This window comes from Euprymna scolopes, chromosome 29 (assembly GCF_053919585.1).
Source record: "Euprymna scolopes isolate OS-2025 chromosome 29, ASM5391958v1, whole genome shotgun sequence".
Lineage (NCBI taxonomy): Eukaryota > Metazoa > Mollusca > Cephalopoda > Sepiida > Sepiolidae > Euprymna > Euprymna scolopes.
In genome coordinates, this window is record NC_136510.1 from 32,494,744 (window position 1) to 32,503,664 (window position 8,921).

The following is an 8,921-nucleotide window of genomic DNA, read 5'->3' on the forward strand; positions in this document are numbered from 1 at the left end:
TAGGGATCTCTACTGTGTGGAGGTGTTGTGATATGTTACACTGGTTTATTCTTTCAAGAAACAGGCTTTTTACATCAAAGCTAGTGAGGATTGTCAGTTAGATGGAAAGCGTCTGACGTAGGATGTTTGCTGCAGCAAAGATCCATAAGATTATCAAGAATTAAGGCAAGCGCACCTATGATTATTGGCACAATGGAAGTTCTCTTATTCCACAATCTAGCAATATCCACATTTAGTTTCTGACAGTTCCGTAGGTTTTCATTCCTCTTGCTTGCTAAGTTGATGTTGTTTGGGCAAGTCGCATCAATAATTTAGCATCCATTAGTCTTTTTGTTTATAACCATAAAATCCGATTTCCTGTGAGTTATCTCTCGGTCACACTGAATCATGAAATCCCAGAGAATCATGACGTCCTCATTTTCCACTACTCTTTCTGGGTAATGTTGGTACCATTTGTCTGTCACTTGGATTCAAAACTTTTGACACAAATCCCAGTGCAGATTTGTACAAACTTTGTCATCGCAACGTTTGTACTCTTTTTGAGCAAGTATAGAACACGCACTAACAATGTGTGACACTGTTTCAAGAGATATACCACACAACCTGCACTTATCAAAACAATCCTTCCCATAGATGTTTCTATTGTTGTCATTTGTATTTAGTGCCTTATTATTATTATTATTATTATTATTATTATTATTGGCTCACATGGAGCTTTCACACAAGTCAACAAACGATCTGATTGGAGACCTGTGGTGTTCTCTGGAGGCTGAGTGACAACAAGTCTCCCCAGACGTCCAGCTCTCTCCACCTCCTTCGATAGCATTTGCAAATGAATTTGCATCATCGCAACAGCCTCTTACCATTGATTTCTCACTGGTAGTGGCCATTGGTTTATACTGGAATTTGAGTGGCACTCAGCCTCCCCAAGGTCCTAGTTCTCTTTGTGCTTGTCCAGCCAAGATCTGGTTGGTGCTCGCTCCCCGGTCTTTCAGTCCTTATTGACCCTTCTCGGCCCTTTGGTATCACTTTTTTATTGGGGGAAACGGTGATGAAACAAAGGGGGGGGGATGCATGTTGGGGGTGTATAACTTGTAGATATGCGGCTTCGGTGTTCTTCATTCCCTGTAACGCTTATTCGTTATATTGTCTTCTTGTATTATTCTCCGCATTCAAGGGTTTTCCTTAATATTTCAATCGTTTTCATTATCGTTAGTCGTTGTACTTTTGCAGTTATTCCTCTGATTCTAATTTTTGACATTCTTTTTTCAAAGTTTTTCGGAATTGTTCCTAGTGCTCCTACTATTATCGGTACTATTTTGATTTTCTTCATCATCCAAATCCCTTTTAACTCTCTGGCTAGCTCTGTGTATTTGCTTCGTTTCTCCTTTTCTTCCATACTCACCTTGTGGTTAGCTGAGTCTACGATTTGACAGGATTTTTCTTTCTTGTTAATTATCACGCCATCTGGTCTTCTTGCTTGGATGGGTTTGTCCGTCTGTATGTCCATGTCCCATAGGATTTTGTGGTTCTCGTTTTTGAGTGTTGATGCGGGTTTATGCTTGTACCATTTGTTTGTACATTCAAAATGCAGTCGTTTGCACAATTCCCAGTGTACCGCCTTCCCCACTTGGTCATGCCTGTTTTTGTATTCCTTTTGAGCCAGTTTGCTGAATTCACTTACTATATGGTTTATTGTTTCGTCTCTTTGTCCACAGAGTCTGCATTTGCTGTATTCTTGTGTTTTATCGATCCTTGCTTTGATATGGTTGGTTCTTATCGAGTTATCTTATCTTGTGCTGCAGTTATTAGGGATTCAGTTTCTCGGTTTATATGTCCTTTTCGCATCCATGTCCAGGTGTTTTCGTTATTCTCATCTTTTGTCATTCTTATGAATCTTCCATGGAGTTGTTTCTCTTCCCATTTTTCTTTTCTCGTTTTGTCATTTGTCTCTCTGTTTTCTGTTTTGTTGTTTTTTTCAGTGTCTCTTGCTGCCATAATTATCCTTTCAGTGTTTTGCATTATGTATTTTTCTAGTTCTTTTTTCGTGCCTTCACACAGTCTTCTATGCAGGTCAATCCTCTTCCGCGGTCTTTCCTTTTCACGTAAAGTCTGTCAATATCGTCCTTTGGGTGTAGTGCATTATGCATGGTCATGAGTTTCCTGGTTTTCTGGTTGAGTTGTCGCAGTTCTTCTTTTGTCCACCCTATAAACGGTCCAGAGTATCTTACTAGTGATACTGCCCATGTATTTATGCCTTTTATTAGGTTTCTGCTATATAATTTCGTTTCCAGGAGTTTTCTTGTTCTCCTGAGGTATTCCTTTCCAATTTTCTCTTTCATTTCTGTTGCTCTAATGGTGTCCGCTTCCAGAATTCCTAAGTATTTATAGTCGTCTTGTTCCCCTAGTGCCCTCATTTCTGTTTGGTTGGGTAGTTCCATGCCTTCTGTCGTTTCCAGTTTTCCCTTTCTTATAACTAGTTGTGCACACTTTTCCATTCCAAATTCCATTTGGATATCTTGGCTGAAGATCCTGGTACTGTTAATTAGTGTCTCTAGCTCCTTTTCGGTCCTTGCAAAAAGTTTCAGATCGTCCATGTACGTCAGGTGGTTCATTTTTTCCTCTGTATTGGAGAACTTGTATCTGTCTTGGCACTTTCTCAGAATACTGTTCAAGGGCATCATGGCTATGATGAACAGTAACGGTGATAGTGAGTCTCTTTGGAAGATGCCTCTTTGTATGTTAATTTCTGTTATGTGTTGTCCATCAGCTGTCAATTCCAGTCTCCATGTTTTCATTGCATTTTCTATTACGTTGGTGATCCCGCTTGGTATTTTATACATTTTTAGGCATTCTATTATCCATGCTTGGGGGATCCTGTCGTACACTTTTTTGTAGTCGATCCATGCCATGGCTAAATTCTTTCTCCTCCTTTTTACCTCCTTTAGGATCTATATATAACAGGTCATGTGTTCCTCTTTTTCCTTTTTGGCATCCTTTCTACTTCCTCGGGGATGAGTCCAAGGTTATTCAGGGAGTGGTAGATTTGTTCCCTCAGTTGTGCTGTCAGTATCTTCCACATAGTAAGCACGTGATTGGCCTATAGTTGCTAGGGACGGTTCCTTTCTCCGTGTCCTTCTGTAGCAGTGTGGTTCTACCTTTTGTCATTCAGTCTGGTACGCTTGCTTCCTGTATACAACTTCTCAGGTTTTGGGCTAGCCTTTCATGTAAGGTTGTGAATTTTTTGAACCAGTATGCATGTATCCCATTGTGCCCTGGTGCTCTCCAGTTTGCCATTTTTCCTATGGTTTTCTTTAGGGTTTCCTTGCTGGTTTCATTCACTGTTCCTTCTTCGATTTGTTGTAACTCTTTTTTCATGTCTTTCAGCCACTTTCATATCTTTCAGCCATAAATCAGGTTGTTTAAGTCTGTGATTGTATTTGTTGAGAATATGTGGGAGGAGTTTGTTAGCCTTCTCTGTTTCTGTTTTTAATTTCTTCTGCTCTTGGTTCCTTAATGATGGGAGCTTTGTTTTTTCTTTGTTCATCAGCTGTATTATTTTATTTATTTCATTTGCTTCATTCTCTGTTAGTTCTGTTTCATTGTTCTCGGTTTCCACGTTTGTAGACTTCGTTCTTTGTTGGTCCTCAGCCTTTGGTGTTTTTACTTGTGAGGCTTCAACTTGTGGTGTTGTTCTACGTGCGGTTCCATTGGGGGATGCTTCTTGTTCAGTTTCATCATTTATTTTTCGCTGAATTTCTGTTAGTTCTAGTTTAGAGAGCCAACCTTTCTTTAGTATCAGTCTTGCTTTGTCCGCAATTCTTTGTTCAGTCGTATGGTAGTCACTGGATAGGTCCCATAGTTCTTTCATTCGTTTCCGATAACCTCTATATCTATATTTAGGATGGCTTCTATAGTAGCATTCCATTACGAGTCTATTCTCTTTTGTTGTCCATTTCTTTCTTTGTTTTTTTTTCCTTTTGATGGTTATCATGGCTGTGCTGTGTTTGTTCGGTATCATTTTGTTCCCTGAAATTAGAGGTTATACTTACCTGTTCAGCATACATGTTATTTGAGTTTCTGAAACTAGAAAGTTGGCCAACATTCGCAGGATGACGACCGGGTCCCCCATAGCTGGCTACCGAAGGAGCACCCACCAATCATGTCACCCAGATCTTTCTTCTGGGTCCCATGGTTTGGATTATTTGTAATTGATATTTTTCATGTTTTGGTGTTTGTGGCAACACCGAGCCCAGAATTATTTTACCTGTGGTTCTGATGCAAATAGGAACGTAGCAAGGGAGATAATTCAAGTATGTAAAATTTTTCTTTTCGCGTTGTTTCTTCGTGTGTTTATATATATATATATATATATATACATATAAAAGTGAACGTGTCTGTGTGTCTGTGTACATTTTCCTTCGCAATAACTCTGTAAATTTTCAGTCTACAAACTCAAAATTTGATATATAGGGTACTAAAATTTGGGAAAATCTATGTGATCGGTTTTCAGCCAGAAATTTTGCTGTTAAGGGGTCAAAGTTCAAGGATTTGACCTTTGAGAACTCTACCAAACTCTAAACACTTGAAATTTTAGATATAGGTTCCTTGTACATGGATCTAACTTAATAAATCGACTTGAGCCCAAAACAATAAATTTTAAGGGGTCATAATAGGGGTCAAACTTTTAAAAAATTGTCCGTTTTTTTTTTTGTTTGTTTTTGCTTAGCATACACCTCCAAACACCCGGGCAACGCCGGGCTGAAATGCTAGTATATAATATATATATATATATATATATATATATATATATATATATATATATATAGGCACCGCTCAAACTGGGGGGGGGGGGCAGGCAACTACTTTTTGACGGACCGTCTTTTTAAAAATCTACCAAAAATCAGGTAATTTTCCAATCAATACGAAATTTTCAGCGATTATTAAGAGAAGAATGAACTTTATAACAGTGTACTTATTTTTCATAAACGATATTTATATATATATATATTTTTTTGCTTACAACCCCCCCCCCTTGTTTTGAGGGGGTTCCAAATATGCTTAAAATAATCATCTGAATCTGAACAAAACATATTGTGTTGTTGTAAGGGACAGGATTATAGATTAAAAAAAAACGAAAAACAAAAAATTGTTTGCATACCTTATTTTGACGTCTGAATATCAGAACTTCGATTGTGTTTAATTATCCCGCTTTTGAGTTTTGAAGTGTGAAATTCGGTGAATATGTTAAGTAAAATAATTAATTTAAGTTAAGAAAAAAAAAAAAAAATTTAATATTTATACGAAAAAAAGCCATTTTAAAATCTTTGATAAATAAATTAACAATTTGTTTTTTGCGAGCCGAATAATGCATGACCATTATTAAACTGCCATGCTTTGAAAAATCGATACAAAAAAAAAATTCGATAAATATTGTGCCCTTTGTGTTAAAAATAGCATCATTTTTTTGATCCCGTTTGAAAATGTTTGCCACCTTTCGACTACGGTGGACCAAATGCGCTGAAATAATTTTTTTTTATTCTGCTTTAAATTGCCCCCCCCCCATTTTGGGGAGCCTGGCCCCCACACACATACACATTAAAAACCAAACTCATACAAATGGTCACACATCTGGTACTGGCCAGCCTCAGCGTTGATAATAAATTGAAATTTTCGTCACTGAAAAATGAGTTTTTTTGGGCCTGTTTGGTTTTCCATAGTTTGCTTTTTATTAAGTACAAACGTAAACATTGTCTAGATCGACGCGAAGTAACTGGTTGCCTATATGAATAAGTGGAATTATTTGAAATCCAGGTACTTATAATATTTTTGCATATTCTCATAGAAAATCACCTTAAATCTTAGTTAGACAACAAATAAATAAATGAATTATTTCAAAATCCTTTTTTTAAAAATATTTATGTACGTTTTTTGTGCAAGACAAAAAATGTCAATTGTTAACTTTTTGGGAAAATTTAACATTTAAAATTTAATTAAAAATAGTAGAAAAAGTTTTACATTATTCTGTTTTCTATATGATAAAATTCAGGGTTTTTATCTTTCTGGAAAAAAAAAAGTTACTCAGAAATAATGGATTTTAATAAATGTAATTTCGTTTTAAAAAACAACAGCAACTTGATTTCTCGGCCATTTTTGGCGGTGTCATATATATATATATATATATATATATATATATATATATATATATATATATATATATATATATATATATATATATATATATATATATTCATATATTTATTGAAATGAAACGGATAGCATTGTAATTATGAGTTGATAACCTGCATCCCTTGACACTTAATACTTTAGTACCAATCTGCTACGAGTGCCAGACGGCTGATATGCCTTTCGTAACAGTTTTTTTTATTTAAAATATCTTTTTTTAGAAGCTGCATTCTAAGGGCAATAACTCTTGTTTCCTTTTGGAAGAAAAATAATTCTTTTTTTTCTTTACTCACCCATTTGGTACTTGAGGTTTCCACCTCGTTGAAATTTGACCGGTAAAACTGAAATGAAAAACGAAATAAATAATAAATAAGTGAATAAAAAATAAAAACATGGATAAAGCAGTAAAACACTTTAAAGAGTATAATTATCTTTATAAAAAGAATAGAAAAAAAAAAGAATTTCCTTCTTCATATAATAGCGAAATTCCAAATATTGAATTTCAAGTAAAACTAATGGCATCTACTTTAACTTAGTTGCCATGTCGAAGTAATGAATGAACATATCCAAGTATTACGAAAAACGATAATGCAGAAATTTTATTATAATAAAAATAGTTTTTAAAGACAATTAGCAAAAATTGAGTTTCAAAAAACCAAACCAAACAAACAAACAAAAAAAGACAAAAAAAACAAACAAACCAAAAAGACAAAAAAAAACAAACAAACAAACAAATAAACCAAAAAAAACAAACAAACAAAAAAAAAACGGCAAGTTTTAATTGTAACAAAAGGGAAATAACTAGTTTCTGAAAACTGAAAATCTTTGATCAATTTAGCAAAACCTAATTTTCGCTAATTGTCTTTGAAAACTGTTTTCATTAATAATAAATTTTTTACCTCATCATTTTTCTTAATTTCCGGATATTTTCATTATTGCGACATGGCAGTTAAATAGATATAATTGGTTTTACTTGAAATAACGAAGAAGAAAAAACAAAACAAAAAAACAAAACAAAACAAAAAAAACAACAACAAACAAACCGATAATGAGTATGAAAGATACTGTGCATAATTTGGATTATTCGAACTAATTATTCTTTCAACGTTTTGGACGATGTAAACCTCGACCTTCTTCAGGTGAGTCTTGTCAAACTCAAGAATTTAATACGCATTTTTGAACTGAACGTTTCTTTTTTTGGTAAATTTTTACAACGTGCCCCAGCCAGCGCCCAGCGCATTATAAACACTTCCCCATGCTAAGAACGGCTTTCGGAATAAACACTTCAACTTCGAAAGCCATTCTTAACATGGGGAGGTTGGGGGTGTTTATTCCGAAAGCCGTTCTTAACATAGGGTGGTTTGGGGTGTTTATATTACGCTTGGGCAGGTCGTAAAAATACCCTTTTTTTTTTTTTTAACCCACAAGGGCAATTTTATTTATAGGAGATGATATTGGTCGAAACGTCGTAAGAATAACACCCCAAAATGAGAACAACAGTTTGAATAATCCAAATAATTAAAATAATCAATCCTTATTTAAACAAATTCTGAAACATTAGATGAAATATAAACATTTTAAATCGATTTTTGAATACTCACAAAATAAACACTGCGCAATTCAAATGCAGTATTGATATGTACAAAAATGACCGGCACTATGCTTTTTTTTGTAATGTTAAAACTTTGTTGCATTAAATAAAGTAGTCGAAAAATACACCATTTTTTCTTCCAATTAATCAGAAGTGAATTTTCTTAAGTACTTAAGCCCAAATATCAGCTGACGTTAAATTGTCAACAAAGTTACGTTTTGTTAATAAAAAGTATTTGAAAAACAAAACAAAAATAAATAAATAAATAAAAAATAATAACAAATAAATAAAAAATAAAACAAAGGTCTAAAATCTTTTCTTATAATTAATCAGAAACGACTTTTCCAGGACATATTTTGCAATATATATGTTTTTGTAATTACTCGAACGTTTTGTTTAATAAATACAATATCGTCCCATTTTACACGTTTTGAGCGTCTCAGACCCTCCGTATAAAAAACTGAACGGATGTTAGTAAAATAGAGTTATCCCCCTTGAACTAATGACAACGATTGCAAAAAATAAAAAGAAAATGGCTGACAATTCGTAAATTCCTGAGTTTGAAGAAAAGTACTTGAAAAAAGTTCGAGGGTTACATCGGCTGAAACGTTGTGAATATAACAAGTAAACAAGTGAGGATAATAGCCTGAATAATATACGTTATCAATCCTCACCTAAAAAAATACAAAAGAAAAAACAAAAACAAAACAAAACAAAAAATTAAAAAAAAACCCACCAAAAACGAAATAAAAACATTCTTTTTAAAATTTAGGTTTATTAGATTTCGATTTTGGCAATTCGGAATCTTAACTCATTGTTCTAAGGGAGGTAATTATTTTACTAAAGTAGTTAAAAAAATTTTTTCCTTACAATTACTCGAATATTTTGTTTAAGAAAAATTTTAATATTGTCACATTTTACATTTTTGTTTTTGTTATTAATGTTATAAAACGTTGCTACATTAAATGAAGTTTCACGTGTCATCTTGTTTAAGCTAGCAGTATACGTATAGATACAATAGAAAAATCGGAAATACGCATCCATTTTCTAGCATTCATCACCTTTGGAAAATGAGTTTGTATGTTTTAAAATATAAAGACAAAAATCGAAAATTCTACCGTTCCAATTAAATACAAGAAGGGAA

At 33.9% G+C, this 8,921-nt stretch overlaps 1 long non-coding RNA gene across 1 annotated transcript in view; it reads right to left on the reverse strand.

Moving 5' to 3' along the window:
- LOC145252574 (uncharacterized) overlaps positions 1-6,528 on the reverse strand; it is a 310,145-nt gene extending 303,617 nt beyond the window's left edge. Inside the window, exon 1 of the long non-coding RNA XR_013863621.1 lies at positions 6,480-6,528. This is a non-coding gene — a long non-coding RNA (uncharacterized LOC145252574). The remainder of the gene's footprint in view (positions 1-6,479) is intronic.
- Positions 6,529-8,921: the final 2,393 nt, after the last annotated feature.